The sequence below is a fragment of the Macaca thibetana genome, chromosome 5 (genome assembly GCF_024542745.1).
Source record: "Macaca thibetana thibetana isolate TM-01 chromosome 5, ASM2454274v1, whole genome shotgun sequence".
NCBI lineage: Eukaryota > Metazoa > Chordata > Mammalia > Primates > Cercopithecidae > Macaca > Macaca thibetana.
The window spans coordinates 127141197-127159966 of NC_065582.1; the positions used below are offsets into that span (position 1 = coordinate 127141197).

Here is an 18770-nt window from a genome sequence, read left to right on the forward strand (position 1 = left end):
CTATAGTATAGGTTTTCTAGGTCAGACAATAATCTATTTAGATTATTTAGTAACATATCTGTGATCTTTTACTCCCCCAAAATTCGATAGCACTCTACAATAGCTGGCTACATTTTGACTTTTGTCAGAAAGCACTGAATCATAAATGACTTTTAAAAGCACTGATCATATTGGGAAAAACCTATAAGAGGCATGATCGCTTCCTTTAAAGGATCTAGTCTTTGGCAGATGTAGACTACATTTACTGCACCAAAACACCATTAATCAGTTTGACTCAACAAATGTACTGAATTCTTATCCTAAGCAAGATATTCAATAATTACTACAAAAAAAAAGGAGTATAATATTCTTTAGGGAACTTGGGTGTCTGTGAGCATTATCTAGTATAATCCTTGCATCTGCTTTAGTGGTCATTACATTATCTCCATTTTACAGACGGGGAAACTGAAGTTCCAGAATGTTAAATGTGTTCATCCACGTACTAAATCCTTCTATGTACTCTGTAATGAACAAAATAGTCCCTACCCTCCCAAGTGTTTACAGTTTAGTAAGTGGCAGAGGTGGGGTTCAAACCATGTCCATCTGGCACCAGAGCCCTTGGTCTTTTATCACCCAAAGGACAAGTGTCCAATGTAAATCTTATCTGGGTATTAAGACCCTCATACCTCCTGCTCATATGAGACCTTCCACCCCTTGCAGAAATTGCTGAAGTCCCTCTCAGCTATTTCAGGCAGTCTCAAGGGTGTCTAGCATGCAGTCCAGAGCAAGCCCAGTCAGCTCTTAAAGCACATATCCCCTGCCAGACACTGTCGCTTTCTGCTGACTCCCACATCTATGGCTGTGTTCTTTGCCAAGGGGGAGACTGCTTTCCCTCCTGTCAGGACGCCAGCACAGAGCCCCATTGTCTCACAGAATTTTGGTGAAAACTTCTCTTAATTTCAACTTACAGCCTCCCTGCTCTTCCCAGGAATCAGATGTGAATTCATGACAGCCTAGGCTAGAGATGCTGCCCTCGGAGTCACTCCCTGATCTTACCCTGAGATTCCATCACTGGGCCAACTTGTCTTTCCTCAGGGTAGTAATAATAATGACAACTTATTCTTACATATCACTTACTATGAACTAGATACTGCTGTAGGAACTTTACCTGGGTTAACATCCCTGTGAAATAGATATTATTAACATCTCCATTGTACAGAAAAGGAAACTAAGGGCCAAAAAGGTGGAGAAAATTGCCCAAGGTCACACAGCGGTGGGACAGAATTGAAATGGGAGCAGTGGGTCTCCAGGGTCCATGCTCTGGACTACTCCCAAGCCAAATTCTCCCTCCATGCCAGAGATGCTTGACATGTACGTACTGCTGCCCATCAAACACGCCCAGCCATGTGAGATAACCTGAAGCCAAAGTTGAGCACCCAATGCAGAAGCAGCTTTCTCCCTGAAGAAAGGTTTCTAGAGTGGCCCAAAGGGCCTATTTTAAGGGCACCCACAACTGGGCAGCTCTGTGGTTGATTGAGCCTTTACACATTCATGTTTGTCAGGATGGTGGCTTGGGATTTTTTGAAAACAGTGGCACCCTCAGAACCGATGACCTGGCAGATTCTGACTTGTCTCTGTCTACACCATGGCACTTCCAGTCAAAGTCACTGATCCGATAACCACCAGCTCAACAGCAGGGCACTCCAGGCTGACCCTTCCCTTGTGACCAGATCCATACAGCAGCTGTAATGAGACAGTCTAGACTACTGTCTTGTTCTCCCACTAGCCATTTCTCCCTTGGCATTTGGACAGAATTTGCTGCCACAAACACCACTGAGAAGAGCGTTGAAAAGTTCACATCGGTCATAAGCCAAGTGTTGTCAGGTGGTAAGAGACAAATGCTCACTGCCAGCCCCTGTGCCAGGACATTCAGAGGTTTGACATGAGAAACCAAGACACTGCTCTGTGTATTTCTGGAATATATGTTAAAGTATTGATACAAAGTTGTGGATTTGGTATAAAACTTAGTTTCTTATACAGACACTGAGAGAGCAGGAGAAAAGGTTAGGGAAACCACTGGTAGATAATTGCTAAAATGCCAGGGTTTCTGGAAAACGGTCACCATCTCAGGCTACAACAGTAAAGTGAATGGTTCTCAAGAGCTCACTGGAAAGTTACACCTGCCCACACACCTGATGGCAACTGTTTCTGAAGAAGAATGGCTTTGCCTTTTTTCCATCTTCCATATCTTGCCTGAGAACCTCTCATAGACAAACTCTAGCCAGAGCCATAAGGGAAAGAGCATTCCGAGAAATGTAATATCTGGCTTCTCCTCTGTATGACAAAGATCTTAGAAAGGTGATAATGCTGAGCTAAAAGTAAGCAAATAATCACAGGCCACCTCTGTTACCACAAATGAGAACTTGGCAAAAAGTCAATAACAACAATATGTTATCTGTAACATTATGCAACTGTTCCTTACACAACTGAGGATGCACACACCTTCTCCCTAAAAAGAAAGACACATCATTCCATCTGTTGCTTTATCTCCAGGAATATTCATGCCTTTCCCAGTTCAGATGCAATCTTCCTTTGATACCAAATTATAGGGTTAGCCACTTTAACTCACTTTATATTGGACAGGGGGGGATAAGAAAGGACAGAAAAAAGAACTGATTTATACACACACACATATACATATCAAAGCAAGCAAGAGAATATGCATAGTTACTAAAAATTCCCTTTTACCCCTAGTCATATGACCATATTGGTATTTATAACTTTCTTCTTCCATTAATCATTGCGTGTTCCTCTTGTCCTCAGTCGACATTTCATTTGGTCCTGGTTCTTTATGTGGCAGGGTGACTCAAACCTGTCTTCAAAATACAGCTAACACTTGGGTACTAGGAAAGAAAAAGGGAGTTAGTAAACTGAATAATGTTTCTACCACTGAAAAGAAAGACCAGCTCACATTGCATGTAATGTTCCAAATATATTCCCCTTCCTATTTTCATTGTTTTTTTTCTCTCTCTCCTCCCCCATCCTTCCAGCCCACCTCACCAACCCTTATCAAAAAGGTAAAGAAAAAGTGGGGGAGAAAATAGAGAAGGGATTCAGAACCATTCTCAGCCCTTGGCTTGCTGCCTGAAGAACCATGGACCGTTCCATGCCCCCATCTGCCCACTAACTCCCCCCAGCTCTCCTATCTCTGCTTGAGCTCTTCTGAGAAGACCTATGCATCCTTCAAACAGGGAAGAGTTGATAAAAGACATGCCAGGAAGTGTGGGGGAGAGAAAGAACAAGGTTTTCTTAAATGTATTCACTTTCAACTTAGAAGTGCCATGAGCCATTTCATACACATGTCAGGCTGCAGATGCTTTTACTGAGCCACTGATAACAAGCTCTGGAGCTGATAAGCAGTGAAATGAAATACAATTAACTTTTATAGGATGAGTAATCCTCGATGACAATTAATCTCATGTCCTTACGCCCAGGGACTGTCTGAGGGGTTGTCGCATCCTCCTTCTGAACATCCATTTCTAGAAAGAAGTCAAGTTCATCAAGCAGCTCTACTCAAGGGAACACAACCTGAGGCCTTTACCTGTCCCCTTCTAAGGGTTTCCAGAGTAACCTGGCTGCTGGCTTCTCCTCCAAAGGGTGGAGAGGCCGGATTTCATGTCTGTCTCCTATAGGCCAGTTTCAATGTTTCATCTATCACAGTTCAGGTAAATCCCTGAGCAAGAAATTGGGGCACTGACCATTTGAGCAATCCCAGGGGGCTGGCAGGTGGCTTTTCAGTAAAGAACGGCACAATCATTCTTTCCTAGTCTCCTTGATCTCCTAGAAACTTAGGCAGCTGGTCCTTGAAAAGTAACAGACTCTAAATCTAACCATAGCCAAAACCATGAGCAAAGAAAAACTGGTAGACTGAAAATTCTGACAACTTTATATCCTTTTTCCCTTGGTTTCTCCTATAGAGAAGCGTAGGCTTGAGACACTAGATGCAAGAAGACAGGGGGCGGTGGGAAATCCAGGCTGCTACCTGATTACAGGCAAATGCGAGTTGAAACCAACAAGGATGCGTTTGTTCACAGAGAGTCTCAATGTTTACTCTCCTAAAAGCCCCATGGATTTCTCTAAGGAACGGCCTGTGATGGAAATTTCAACGTTGGAAGTAAAACATACATTCATTCATCCATTCAATCACTTAACAAACAGTATTATTTTACACGTTCTAGATACTTTATTAGACATTGCATACAATATTTAGGTGAAACAATAAAACAAGACATGACCTCTCAAAAACTCATCCTCAAAATGCTTTGAATCTGTTAATGAAACAGTCCAATCTACAATTCTGTAGTGTATAATGGGCACCTTTTGGTAGAGCAACGTGCAGGGTACACAAGGAACAAGAAGAGGTTAAGGCCAAAGGATATGAAAGCGTCCTGATAAGTGTTTCCTCTCTTCCTTTTTTCCAGATGTCTCTCTGATACTCATGCCCCACCATCTGCCTAACTGACATCCTGGGCCTGAATTTGTTCTCTGGGCTCTCCCTGTGAAGATCTATCCTTTGCCATCAGTCTCAGATTTCATCTGGGAAATTTGATTTGTTCCTCCTAACTGACCTGTTTGAACCAGGTGTACTGGCCTTTTCTAACCCTGGTCACAGCCAGAAGAACCCCTCTTCCAGGGTCTGCAATGCCACAACTGGAACTTGATATATAGTATGTCTTCGTGGAAAAAGAGAGAAAGTAGGCGTCTTTCTTTATCTTGCCACACTATCCTATGGTAATAATTCCCTAATGATATCCAAAGAGCTAGAGTGGTTTTCTTGACTATGTTTTCTGATGAAAGGTTGAAGAGAAGAGAAATGACATTTGTTGAATGCCTGTTATGTGCCTACACATGAGAAATTAAGATCTTTTCAGAGAGCAGAAAACTGAGGCTTAGACAGTTTAAGTGACATTCCCATGGTTACACAACTAGTGAGAGTCAGAGTCTGAATTTTAACCCTGGACCTTCTTACTCCAAAATCTATGTTCTACCTAGTATGGAAATGTTTCTCAAACTCTAATGCACATGCAAATTACTGGAGATCTTGTCAAAATGCAGATTCTAATTCATAGTTTTCAGGTGGAGTCTGAGATTTGCATTTGTAATAACATCCCAGGTAGTGCTAATGCTGGGATACTGCACCCAATTTTGAGAAGGGAGATAATACTGAAGACGCAACCTTCTACACATAAGCCTAGGTAAACCCAAAAGACCCCACAGGATTCAGTTCTTAATAGGGGTGATAACACCATATCTTCCCCCAGGGCAACAAAGTGTGGCAGCATCTCTTAGTTGTGTTTTTCAGTTGTTACTATGACTGATGTAGTTACTGGCATTTAGTATCTGGGAGTCAAGGATGCTGCAAATGCTACAGTGAAAGAAATAGTCCAGGTTGATTTGCTCAGGACAGTCCTGCACAACCCAGAATTGTACCACCTACAATTTTTATAGCATCCCCATCAAGAAACCCAGAACAGCAACGTGGAGAGGTGCACACCACTGTCAGCCACGAGCCCTTTGGCTGCCTTATTTCCATGACTTGTTCTCAGTCATTAGAAACTCAGGTCTGCCCTCCAGCTGTTCTGTTCCAAACTGTCATCATTGACAGCTGCTCTGCAGGATATCACTGCACACACATGAGTGCATGTTGATGTCTTGCTAACTGAAATTCGTAAGTGTCAACAGAAAAGATGATCCAAGGTGGGCCTAATCAGAGAGAGGTGTGTTCACATATTTCTGTGTGCCTTCCAAGAGTACAGGGAAGCCACTATTACTTAAAATCGGACATTTTAGTAAACCATGTAGGCCAGCTGAAAAATTTATATCATTTTGCATTCCATGAGAATTTCAAAGGGTATTTATTGAAAAGATAGGCAAAGAGCTCGCATCTACTAAGCTTCTTCTCTACGTCAGGAACTGGGCAGGTTCTTTACAAATGTTATTTCATTAGCTCAATAGCATAGTGTAGTCATCATAGACTTAGACTACTGTGGAGCTACTGTGTCTGGGTTTGAATCTTGGCTGAGCTAATTGCCAGTTGTGTGACCCTGAAAAATTTGTTTAATCTCTTGTTTCCTCAGTTTTTTCATCTGTAAAATGGGGATCAGAATGGCATCTGCCTTATTAGGCTGTTATGAAATGAATAGAATAGTACCTGGCACAGAGCAAATGTACAAATATTGTTTCATTAGATCCACAGCATAATAAAATATTTTATTTAGAAATAATAAAAGCATATTATTGCCAAATAAAATTGCCATGTAAGGTAAATGATTTTCCTCATTTTACAGATGACGAAACTGAGACAGTCAAGTTGAACACAGCCACAGTGTAGTAAAATCTGATTAATCATGATAAAAGCTAATATTCACTGAGCACTTATTATGTGCCAGATACTATTCTAAGTGTTTTATCAGGATCAACTCAATCCTCACAACTACCCTAAAAGATAAGTATTTTATCCCCATTCTACTGATGGCGGCTCTGGCCTGTCTGGAGCAGCCCCTGTGGGGATGCTAACTGCAGGCTGGGAGGCATGGCCCGGGCTGTGCTCTCGGAGCTGGCAGGGCTGGGAACAGGCGGGAGCCCCGGCCCTTATCCAGTTGGTGGGACAGGAGCCCCGCAATCCCTGGCACAGCTGCAGCCGCCCAGCCAGGGTTCTGGACCCAGGCATCACTGCGCTTTCCGGAATCCAGGAAGTTCCCTCCCCCCACAGGCTTGAAAGTGCCTGCTCCGGCTCCTGGTGCCCATTCTGGGCTGGAGCAAAGTTGTGGCCAAGCCCAGGCACTACTGCAACCTGGCTGGGTGTGCACGTGCTCAGGGCAGCACTGAAACACTAGCCCCCTGCCACCTCAGCCTCCTCTGGACTTTGGGCCTTAACCAGCATGGGAGGGAGGATGACGGGGTGCTGAGGGCTGCTTGGGGTGGGCCTGCACCCTTTGGCAGGAACAGCCTGGGCACCATGGATGGCGCATTGATGGCAGGAGGCAGATAGGTTCCTGGGCTGAAAAGGGTGGGTCCCTTGTGAAACCCCACCTTCAAGCCAGGGATGGCCTGAAGCCTGAGGGCCGGCCAGTTAGTTCCAGGTGAAGTCCCCGGCCAGGAGTGAGAATTTATACTTTTTCCAGGCCCACCCATGGCCGTCCATGAACCAATCAGCATGCACTTCCTCCCTTCTGAGCCTATAAAAACCCTGGATTCACCAGCATCCAACAGGTATGGGGACAACCTGCCTGCGGAAAGGAGCTACCCACTGCAGGTCTCCTCTCTACGGAGAACTGGACACTCAATGGGACGACCTGTCTGTGGAAAGGAGTTACTCACTGTGGGTCTCCTGAGAGCTGTTCTGCCTCTGAATGAAGTTCCTTTCTGCCTTTTTCACCCTCCAGTTTTCTACATAGCTCTTTCTTCCTGGATGCAGGACAAGAACTCAGGACCTGTCAAATGGCAGGACTGAAAGAATCATAACACAAACAGGACTGAAATATCCCTGCCACCTCACCATGCTGTGGGCAACAAGGAGAGAAGAGCTGGGGTCCTTCAGGGAGCCCAGACCTAGGGGCTCCATGAGCCAGGACTGTGACACCCTCTTTGAGGCCCTGCAGTTCCTGGCATTTCCAAGCTTCTGGGCATCAACACATCCCGCTCGTCCAGATGCAGGTGTCCACAGCAGAAGCTGCATGGGGTCCGTCTCCAGCCGCAGTCTTGCACGGGGCTGGCACCTGTCCTGGAGCAAGGAGCAGCCTGCCCTGCCGCAACAGCCAGCATGCCTGGCTGTGCACAGTGGCCAGACCACGCACTCACTCACCCACACACTCTTTGCAGCTCCATGCCTGGCTCACCCTTGGCAGGTGTGGGATCTGAGCCAGTAGCATGAGCCAAGCGCAGCCCACTAGGCCGAGTGGGCGGAACAAGCCCAGCAGGCGTGAGCAATGCTCAGGCAGAAGGTGCCACCAGCCACAGAGGTTAGCTGGCAAAACAACACCCCAAGGATCCCATGACATTACCATGGAGGAAACTGAGGCACAGCTAGGAAGTAAAAGTTACTCACCCAAGGTAACCTGTTTGGTTAGTGGTGAATCAAGGATTTCAGCCCAAGGGTTTGACTCTGGAGCCTGAGTGCTATAGTTCCCAAGTCCATGCTTTATCCATCTCCTCCCCTTCCTATTGTTCATCTATTATGTATCCAGCCCTAAGCTAGGCATCCTGTAGGATAAAACAAAGTAAAACTCACAATGATTTTTGTTTGTTTGTTTGTTTTGAGACGAAGTCTCATTCTGTCCCCCAGGATAGAGTGCAATGGCGCCAACTCGGCTCACCGCAACCTCCGCCTCTCAGTTCAAGCGATTCTCCTGCCTCAGCCACGAGTAGCCGGGATCACAGGCGCCCGCCACCACGCCCGGCTAATTTTCTTGTATTTTTAGTAGGGACGGGGCTTTACCATATTGGTCAGGCAGGTCGCAGATTCCCGGCCTCGGGTAATCCACCCGCCTCGGCCTCCCAAAGTGCTGGGATTACAGGCCTGAGCCACCGTGCCCAGTCTAGACTCACAACGTTTACTTTCAAACTAATAACTTCATGCCACACCTTTATCTTCGTGTTGGATAGATCATTGGCAAATTGGCGTGTGAACATAAAACCGCAGTTAAGTCTCAGGTCTGCAAGTTACTGTCTTTAATGACCTTGGGCACATAACTCAATCTCCCATAGCCTCCAGTTCCTCACCTAAAAATCCACAGATAATAAGTCTTATTTGGCACTGTTGTTTCTAAGGACTAAATAAGATCCTTTGTGCATAGCGCTCAACAAACATTAACCGTCATTTTTCTTTTCCTTTCTCTGTGCCTCAGAAGGAATGACAAACTGAAATTAGAAATGCAGATCTTGTTGACAAATTATTTACAATAAAGTTTCTGGATGACAGCTAAATTAGTTGAAGTTTTATAAATTTGAGTTTTGTCCCTAAAATCCCATTTCGCTTAATTAAAATGCCAAATACTCATGAAAAGAAAAACCCCTACACTTTGTATACACACTTTCATAAAAATATATTTAGTATGTAAAACCAAACACGTGACATAAATCTGCATTTGAAAATATCTGTGATGAGGGAGGATATAGGCTAATTGTTTAGTTCCTGAAAATGAGAGTCCAGTGGACTAAAGAGGCCACCTTTTCCTGCTAGGTTTCTAAATAGTCAGAATCCGCAAATTCTCTTTGCTCCAGGGACCTAGAAATGTTCAATATTTGGATTGCCTGGGGCAAAATTTTCCACTGATAAGCCAGTGAAGATGAATGGTCAATTCTAAGGGAGGAGTTTTCAGGTGACTTCTCTTACAGAGATCTCCTGTTTCCTTTTCAAAAATTAAACACCCATCTTGAACAGTAGCTCATTTTCAAAGACTTCAGCTAACTTCTCTATATCAACCCGTTCAGCTTGCGCTATAATCTGATAATTTGATAATCGGTTCTCTTTTGGAATGTTCAAACCATCTTTTACTCCATTTATCATGTTTCTGTGATGTTTTCACAAGCTCTGTTTGTAAGAGTTTTAAAAAGAGATAATTACTACCCTTGCCAAAATTTATAGCTTAGTTCAAGGGCATGTTCTTTAGCCAATCATGAATCCATATCATCACAATTTTTCCACCTCTCAAATTAGCACATCACATTGTCTTATCACTAATTATTTGCATTGACTTTATTCTGAGAGAACATCAGTTTCAACTGTTAGGTAATCATAAATAAAAATTTGTTCTTTATGATTAAAGCCCTACTTATGATAAGCCTATAAAGATGAAAGTTCTCAAGTTAAACCATCCTAAGTCAAGTGGTGCCTGTTTCCAAATATACCATTAATCACCTGCGCTGTCTTTGCTCAAAAGGGGTACTCTGGCCTGTTAACTAATCCTGCTAACATCACTTCTCTGAGAGCTAGGAAAAGATTCTAGGTCTCAATTGAGTTATTTTTGGCATTTGGTAATTCCTGTCCTAGAGACGAAGTTCTTTGCATAATCAAGTTTTTAAATGTCAATTGTAGTTTGGAGTGATATAAAAGTGTTTCTGACTTTTGAAAAGACTTCCAAATATCCTTAAGTCTATATAATCTTTTCTATGAAGTCAGATGAAAGCTGAAGTTTTTTGTCAGTCTGAAGAGGGTCCCAATACAGGGTTATGAATACTGAGTGTTATGTCTGCACATTTAGTCCTGAAGTATGTAGTCCTACATCCAGAGTAAATAGCCCAGCCTTGGAAAAGTTGAAGTCACAAGCTCAAAAAACTTAAACAAGCAAAAGAAGTAATGAAGTATGTTTATTGCTCTTTAATAAAAAACCTATTTACATTTAGCATATTTTCAACCCAGCGTTCTACCCAATTTTATTAATAGGTCCTTCTAGGAATTTGGGAGATTGAAGAATGGAATAGTGTCTTAAACCCTGACAGTAAACAAGATCAGCATGCTTCAAAATCCTCTGCTGTGCACCATGTAAAAGAAGTAGGAAAGGTGGAAAAGAAACAGTTATTGGTCTGGATGACGTTAAAAGGTCAGGTTCAGAAATATTCATGCCTACAGACATTTTATGAAAGAAAAAGTATAACTAGTAAATGAATATGTAAGAATATTTTCAACCTTGGTAGTAATTTTTTAAAATTCTAAATAAAACTGATATACCATTTTTGCATAATAAAGTTAGACAACAAAAAATACATTTCCAACTTTAAAAATCAAGGTATCCAATGCCAGACATACTTTAATAAAATGATTACTATTTTTTCTAGTGGAATATATGTTGGGGAAAACCTCTCACAGATCAGAAACCTGAGGATCATTCTCCAAAATGGAGATTTGTGTGCAGGAGGCTTATTGGAAAATGAATTTGGGATCGGCACCTGAAAGGGAGAGAAAGAAGCAGGATTGGGCAGGGGGCAAGTTGGAACTGCAGTGTAGTTGCGGCAAAGGTCTCAGCCAATCCTGTGAGGACCTCTGAGTCTGAGGTGCCCCTTCAGCTTTGTCTTCAGTTGGTGATATTACAGGTTCACCTGTCTCCTCACCCTCACCCCACAGGGACATAAATTCAGACAAAACACCTCTCTCCACTCCATGGCAAGTCCCAGAAAGGAAGCTCAACTGAGACTATCTGCCACCAACACTCTCGCCAGCTGGGGGGATTAACAAACAGACCTGGAAGGGGATCTGGTTGGCACACCATGACCTTCACTGTAGACAACTTTTGGCACCATTTAGATCCATTTGTTTTATGTAATAAATTCTGGGAAAACTCCAGTATTCTGGAGGACTCTTATAAGAGAAAGGTTAATGAGAGAAACTACCATTCCTGTCATTGGAACTATCTCAAGGAAGTAACAGACAGTCATCTTCCCTGTCCTCCACCACCAATTCTAGAGTGTCCTTTCCCTCAACTAGCATCTCTGCTGGTCTAGGTAGCTAGGCTGCTGATGTGATAGACTCCTAGGGTTGCCATTGGCAACTCACTGGTCACCATGACCTTCTCAGGCCATGATTGCTGTATTTGTTCATTTACCATCAAAACTGGGCAAAGGGTTGCCAAGAGCAAACCAAGTGGATCACCTTGGTGCCAAATATATCATTCTCTGCTCCTATATTGCTCCACAGCAGCTGACGGTTAGGGTCAACTATTCCTGCCAGTATGGCGATTACTTTTCTTGCCTACTGGTCTCTTGAGACAAGGTCTTTGAAGTAACTAAGCAGCAGTTCTAACCTTACATAATCTTTCTCTGTTCCTTGGTGAAACGATTTACCCTCTAAAAACCAAGGCCACTAAAATGTCAGAACCCAGAGTTGTAGAGAAGGGAAGCACACAATTTCCCTAAGGGGGCCACTAGGGTTGACTGTAACAGGGTCACTGCTACTTTCACCTCTTGCTTTCCAGATCTATATATTCTACGTTTTGGAAACACGGTATGTGTAACATGATATGTGTATGGATTTGGGGTGTATACTACATCCTAGAGGATGGTGTCCCATCTGCACAAGGCACCCTTTCCCAGACAGTAGGTCAGCTGGGCCTTTGACAGACTGCTTTACTCTCAGTCCAGTAGCCTCTAAGTGGTGGGGTATTTGATAGGACCAGTGGATACCATGGCCCTATGCCCCCTGCTGCACCTCCTTTGCTATATAATGGGTGTCTTGGCCCATTGCAATGTTATGTGGGATCCCATGCTATAGCTCACACTCTCTCTCAGCCCTTGGTTAATGGTGCTGGATGAAGCTCTGCAGACAGAAAAGGCAAACCCATATTTGGAATAGGTGCCAATTCCAGTGCAGAAGGGGTGTCACAGCCTAGACTTACTGCAGATCCTTTTATGTCCTGAGCCCCACACAAAGTTGGAAGTCTTATGTGTCACCCAGTGTACGGGTTGAAGCAATATTCTTAAGTACATAATATGCTGCCTCTATAAATCAAAGATGCCTGCCAGGCATTTTGTACTTCCCTAGTAATGGGAAGTATAAGACGCAATAATATTCCCCTAACTTTGGAGAGAATGTTCAGTGTGCCTCACACTATTAGGCCAAAAATCTCATTAATCTTGTGAGACCCTGAATTTTCTTAGTGTTTATCTCCCACCCTCTAGAACATCTTGTGTTAAATTTTCTGTTGTTACATAAAGAATTACCACAAACTCAGCAGCTTAAAACAACACCCATATATTAGGTCAGAAGTAGGTCAGAAGTCCAGGCAGGTTCAACTGGATTCTCTGTTTAAGATCTCACAAGGCCAAAGTCAAGGTGTTGGCTGCATGTCATCTAATTCACCACCATTAAAATGTTGAACAACTGCACCACCATCACATGTCTTGGGCTATCTGTGTTCTACCTTCCATCAGTAGATTTCATTTGCTGCTCAACTTTTTAAATAATTCATTGAACAGAAAACACTAGGTAACCACTATGTATATTTACAACTTTCACTATTCTCTCTAAAATCAAAACCTGTGGCCTACTTGACCACCAACTATCCCGTGTAAATAAAACAGTGAGTGATTTCACATTTCAGTAGACTCTCTTTGACCTGATGTAAACATGGCTGGTTCTTCTTCAGTACTAATCTCCATGTATGTTTCCTACATACATCATGATTTACAAAGTTATTCCTAACTAAAAGAACACAAATCCCCTATATCATGGGTTTTCAGGAATAGATAACACAAAAAATTATCAAGCAGTTTTCCTTCATATATAACTTGACAAATGTCAGGAGCTAATTTAAAACTCTGAATCTCTGTGGTTTTATACAACTGCCAAGTAAAATATTTACCATTATAATGCTATCATAATAGTAGTTGCTTCTTCACATTACATTTTATTGATACTGAGCAATGCACAATGGAGCCAATTCATAAAGAAATTTTACCAATAATCTTCAAACATATTTATCATTAACTATGTGACCAATTTTATAAGATTCTTGTGATTTGTGTAATAAGCACTAATTTTTTGTCATAAGTAGTGTGACTTTATTCTTGCATTTTGGTCTCTTCACCTTTAACAATAAAATTTATTGGTATTATACTAGAAATCATCATTTTGTGCTTACCCTTGGGAAACAAATTAGTTTACTATGGAGGTCATTTGTGGAAGAAACTGTTAGTTGACTTAAAATGCCCATATTGCCCTTCCTCCTTAGTATCAGAACCTCACATTTAGGATGGACACTGTGATGCTCAGATGGAAGACTACCAGCCCACCTTCCTTACAGCTAGGATTGTCATGTGACTGCATCCTGGTATGAGATATAGATAAATGTGTTTGTGTTAGGACTTACAGGAAGCCTTCTTGAAGGAGAATGGGTGCACCCATCCTTACTTCTTCCTGCTGGCTACAGTAAGATTGTGTTGCCCGGAACTCCAGCAGCCATCTTTGACCATGAATTAAAGGTAAGAAAGAAGCCACGCACTAAGAAGGTAGAATAAAGAGCAAAGAGCCTGGGTTCTGATGACACCATGGGGCCACTATACCAACCCCAAACTGCCTAACCCCAGATTTCTTTGAGAAAGAGAAATTAATCTCAAGTCATTGTTATGTTGGGGATATTTCTTATATGCACCTGAAATTATCCCCAGTGGGTATATTATTAAACTTTGTTTGAAAAAGACTACAATGACTCCATGCTATTTTTCCCAAAGAACAATACACTATAAGGGAAAATTAAATTGTCAGTCCAGAAACACTCAAATTCAGGTATTTATGGTTGTGCTTTCTGATAATATATTTTTTCTTGTGTAAAATCATTATTGCCATGGATTTACTTGTCCCAGTTTCTGGAATTTCACAGTGCCTACTATTATAATTATGTTTATACATCAATAAACCCTTTTAAGGCTTTGAATCACTTTGACAACATCAGTATATCATGCAACAACCAAAATAAAAAATAACAAATATAAATAATAACACCAATGGTAAAACACAGTGCTAGCAAGGAGCTGAGAAAAAATACTCAACTTGTCGGATTTTCTCTGCAAAATTGTGAAGACCTCATCTCCAGTTTAGGTGCAACTAGAGATGGTTTAGTTTCTCTGGATAAAGAGCTTGTGAGTGTCACAACTGTAAAGCAGAGAGTTATTGATGTGAGCATTCAAATGTGTCATGCATGTAGCATGAATGACACTGATTAAGATGTTGGGCATAAATTGGGGCACTAAGATAACATCCATATATTTTTAAATCAGTAATATCAGGTAATGACCATTTCTTAAGTTTTGGCATGAATTGACTGTGGAGTTAAAGTTCAGAGAAAACAGCTGTGGACAGATAGAGGAAGCTAGAATGGCCAACTGGCCAAGGAGATGACAGCGAGGACTGGGTCCCACACCCCACAGACCCTACTTCCTTCTGACTTTCAAAACCATCCTCAAACAAAGTTGCTTTACAGGCAGCTTTCATGTAAGAGTTTGTGAGGAGCATCTGCTACTTGTACGTTCATTTGCCCTAAGCCCTGAAGAGCTGCTCAAATGTATTGTGTTATCTCTGTGACTTTCCGTGTTTCCGGCCAAGATCTGAAGAAACTGTCACCTGCTCCTGCATTCCTTACTTGTCAAATTGAGATTTGGGAAGGGGGGAATGCCTAAATGTTTAAAGAAACCTTGCTTTTCCCATTTATTCTTGTTCCTTATGAGGCCTGAGACAAAATCTGTGTGTGTCTGGGGCAGTGATTCCAAACTTTTTGAAATTCAAACCTAACATGAACATAGTAATGAAGATGAACCAGATGTCAGCAGAAATAGCTGACCCTCATGGTGTTTTGACAGAAGCAATACTTTTAGAACATTTTGGTTTGTTAAGAATGTAATAGAATTTCTCCAAAGCCTATAATTAATCTTGTATTGCAAATATGTGAAATAAATATGGAGAAAATGGTCATTGCTCTTTCCTGTAAAATCATCACACTTTCTGAGGACGTCTTGATAAACTGCTAGGACAACCAAAGGTATCAGGAGTCCCTGAAGAACTCCTGGGCCTCTGAAGCAGAAACGTCACAGAGAGTTTAGATCAGAAGAACCAAGAAGTTCTGAAAACACCATTTTGATGTGAAAGATTGATAAGAAGGTGCCCCGGCTATTATTAAAAATTCAAATAATAATAGATTCTGGCAAGGCTGTGGAGAAAAGGGAATTCTTATGCACGCTGGTGGGAATGTAAGTTGGTTCAGCCACTGTGGAAAGCATTTTGGAGATTTCTCAAAGAGCTTAAAACAGAACTACCTTTTTGTTTGACCCAGCAATCCCATCATTGGGTATATATGCAAAGGAATATAAATCATTCTACCAAAAAGATACAAGCACTCGAATGTTCATTGCAGCATTATTCACAACAGCAAAGACATGGAAACAACCCAGGTGCCCATCAACTGAGGATTGGATAAAGAAAATGTGGTACATATAAACCATGGAATACTACACAGCCATTAAAAGGACAAAATCATGTCTATCAGCAACATGGATGTAGCTGGAGATTGTAATTCTAAACAAATTAACACAGGAACAGAAAACCAAATACTGCATGTCCGTGCTTATAGGTGGGAGCAAAACACTGAGTACACAGGGACATAAAGATGGGAACAATAGACATCGGGGACTACTGGAGGGGAAGGGATGGAGAGAAAGGGGACATGAGTTGAAACTGCCTATTTGGTACTATGTTTACTATCTGGGTGGCCAGATTCATATCCCAAACATCAGCGTCACCCAATACACCCATGTAACAAACCTGCACATGTACCTCCTGTATCTAAAATAAAACTTAAAAATATTTAAAAGAAAATATAAGCAGCAGCTGGTAACATTAATTGAGCACAAACCATGTGCCAGGAACTGTTCTAAGCACTCCACATTGGTTAATGTAGATAATATTCAGAATAAGCCTTTGAAGTGAAGACTATCATTATCCCCGTTTAGTAGGTGAGGAGACAGAAGCAAAGAAGTAGAACTTCACACAGTGAGAGACAGTGCTGAGATATGCATGCAGATGCTGTGACTGAGGGTCCAGAGCCTAACCCACTCTGCTTTATTGCTTCTGCTTTTTAAATGCATGTTCAAGGTAAGCACCAGCAGGTAGGAAAGAAGGGAAGACTTCTGCAGTCCCCAGATCTTGCCTACACACCTTTTTCCTTCTGTACCCCCCAAATTTACATCCACCAGAGCCTCAGAATGGAAATATAATCTACTTGGAAATAGGATCTTTGAAGATGTAATTAGTTAAGGTGAGGTCGCACTGGATCAGTGTGAGCCCTTATAAGAAGGAAATTTGAACACAGATAGACAGGGGAGAAGGTCATGTGAGACGGGGCATCAAGAAGCCCAGGAAAGCCAAGGATTGCCAGCGAGCTACCAAGGTGGTAGGAAAGTGGCATGGAGCAGATTGTCCCTCAAGCTCACAGGAGCAACCAACGTAGCTGGCATCTTGGCTTGAGACTCTGGCCTCTGGATCTGTAAGAAAATTAATATCTGTTGTTTTAAGCCAGAGAAAGAAAGAAAGAAAGAAAGAAAGAAAGAAAGAAAGAAAGAAAGAAAGAAAGAAAGAAAGAAAGAAAGAAAGAAAGAAAGAAAGAAAGAAAGAAAGGAAGGAAGGAAGGAAGGAAGGAAGGAAGGAAGGAAGGAAGGAAGGAAGGAAGGAAGGAAGGAAGGAAGGAGAGAGAGAGAGAGAGAGAAAGAAAAAAGAAAGAAAGAAAGAAAGAAAGAAAGAAAGAAAGAAAAAGAAAGAAAGAAAAGAAAGAAAGAAAGAAAAAGAAAGAAAGAAAGAAAGAAAGAAAGAAAAGGAAAGAAAGAAAAAGAAAGAAAGGAGGGAGGGAGGGAAGGAAGGAAGGAAAGAAAAGAAAGAGAAAGAAAAGGAAAGAAGGAAGGAAGGAAGGAAGGAAGGAAGGAAGGAAGGAAGGAAGGAAGGAAGGAAGGAAGGAAGGAAGGCAGGAAGGCGGGCACCACTCAAACAAACTATGTCTAAAACTAGAGTATCATGTGCAAATTCATCTGAAGATCGCAGCAGCCTGTGTGCAAGTCCTAGGCAACATGAGCATAGTAACCGACCTGTAAATGACAGCTGCCTAGGAGAGAGGAGTACATATTTTTAAAAATAAAGCCTGTTGGCCAGGCGCATGGGCTCACTCCTGTAGTCCCAGAATTTTGGGAGGCTGAGGTGGGCGGAACACGAGGTCAGGAGATCAAGACCGTCCTGATCAACACGGTGAAACCCTGTCTCTACTAAAATTACAAAAATTAGCCAGGTGTGGTGGCACACACCTGTAATCCCAGCTACTTGGGAGGCTGAGGCTAGAGAATTGTTTGAACCTGGGAGGCGGAGGTTGCAGTGAACCAAGATCAAGTCATAGCACTCCAGCCTGGTGACAGAGTGAGACTGTGTCTAATAAATAAATAAATAAAAATAAAGCCTGTTTTGCTTCGCGTACTTTTATGATCTCTGACCTCTGTTTTATTCCCAGCTCCAAGGATACTTACTCTGAATATTCAGAAAAAAACATTTCTGTGGAGCATAACTTTATGACTGCCCCTCAGCTAAGGGAAGAAGGATGTGTTGTGGGGCCTTCAGTTATTCCATCTTGGGAAGTGTAAGGGTCAGGATCACCTCCATCCAACCCCTACCCCAAACCATTGCTGGCTAGAAGGTTTAAGCCATCTTCTTGGGCATGGGCAGCAGAACCAGGGGAGTGAATTAAAGGCCACAAACAAAGCTGCTGCATCTGGCCACTCAAAGGCAGTGCCCTGCACAGCTGCCAGATACTCTTCCCAGTGTCCACAGTGTAAACAGCGCTCTCTGGGGTTGTGTAGTGTGGTGACCCTGGCCCAAAAGTCCCTTCTGCCTTAAGATATCTTTCCCACCAGTCTACCCCAGTGCCCAAGTTTCAATACTATAGAGCCTTTTCAATAACAGTTGTCACACTTAGCCAAGTATAATGAACTCTGCAAATCTAAGATATTTGGGGGAGTATGGTACTATTTCCAGTAGTTAATGTATCAATACCTAGGGGGACTAACTTATTAAGATATTAACTCATTTTAATAAGTTGATCAAATGACATGATATACTTAAAAGCACTTAGCAAACTTTAAAGAAACTCTACAAATGTAAGACACTCTAATGATAATAGTAGTTGTCTGGGTAAAAATATGATTTAATAAACAAAAGAGCCCCAGAAGAATAGGATGAAGATAGGAAGTATAATCTAAATGTTTGTGTGTTT

General features: G+C 42.1%; 1 protein-coding gene across 1 annotated transcript in view; it reads left to right on the forward strand.

Annotated features, from left to right (window-relative positions):
- THAP6 (THAP domain containing 6) overlaps positions 1-18770 on the forward strand; it is a 1073833-nt gene that overhangs the window by 593922 nt on the left and 461141 nt on the right. The gene's annotated exons all lie outside the window — the stretch shown is intronic.